This window comes from Anopheles funestus (assembly GCF_943734845.2).
Source record: "Anopheles funestus chromosome X unlocalized genomic scaffold, idAnoFuneDA-416_04 X_unloc_117, whole genome shotgun sequence".
In the NCBI taxonomy this organism is placed as follows: domain Eukaryota; kingdom Metazoa; phylum Arthropoda; class Insecta; order Diptera; family Culicidae; genus Anopheles; species Anopheles funestus.
Window position 1 is genome coordinate 52,897 of NW_026045058.1, and position 843 is coordinate 53,739.

Below are 843 nucleotides of genomic sequence, written 5' to 3' on the forward strand. Positions count from 1 at the left end.
GGATGAGCGAGTATGCAGGCCCAATACTCAATAGCTCGATCCGATCCAAGCACATGAGTTGACTGCGGCGTCAGGTTAACCGATGTGCAATACGTATCCGGCCATAGGCACGGAACGAACAGGAACTGTGGTGCAGACATACAAGGGCCATGGGGCGGTACGGCAAAGGATACGGATGAGCGAGTATGCAGGCCCAATACTCAATAGCTCGATCCGATCCAAGCACATGAGTTGACTGCGGCGCCAGGTTAACCGATGTGCTAAGAGAGTTGTTCCTGGGCCTTCAAAGTGACTTCAAAACTATCTTAGCGAATGGTGGCCATGGGCGTAGACATGAGCCACAAGTCACAAGGCCTGGGACTATTGGGTAATAAAGACAACTTAGTCAGAAAGTTAGTCTTTGGACGTACCACCGGGATTGTGTTACATTGGGAACCTTACTATAAAACCCTAGGCAGGGGATCACTCGGCTCATGGATCGATGAAGACCGCAGCTAAATGCGCGTCACAATGTGAACTGCAGGACACATGAACACCGATAAGTTGAACGCATATTGCGCGTCGGACGATTAAAACCCGGCCGATGCACACATTCTTGAGTGCCTATCAATTCCTTGATATACAACAAACCAAACTTCAGGGTGGAGCGTGCCACAATAGAACACTATGGCGAGCAGCCCGTCTAGTGTCGTGGGGGAAACACGCTTCCACACTGTGCATAATGGCGTGCTCGGGACCTTTGTTGGGACCGCAGGGCGCTGAAAGTAAAGGGGTGAACCGCATAAATCGCACGCACGTAAACGCGCACACACACAAATAGAGTGAGACGTATCGTAGGATACC

At 51.0% G+C, this 843-nt stretch overlaps 1 non-coding gene across 1 annotated transcript; it reads left to right on the plus strand.

Moving 5' to 3' along the window:
• Positions 1-446: 446 nt before the first annotated feature.
• On the plus strand, positions 447-605 carry LOC125772815 (5.8S ribosomal RNA). The gene has a single exon (XR_007419659.1). It is a non-coding gene; the product is annotated as a 5.8S ribosomal RNA (ribosomal RNA).
• The last annotated feature ends 238 nt before the right edge of the window (positions 606-843 follow it).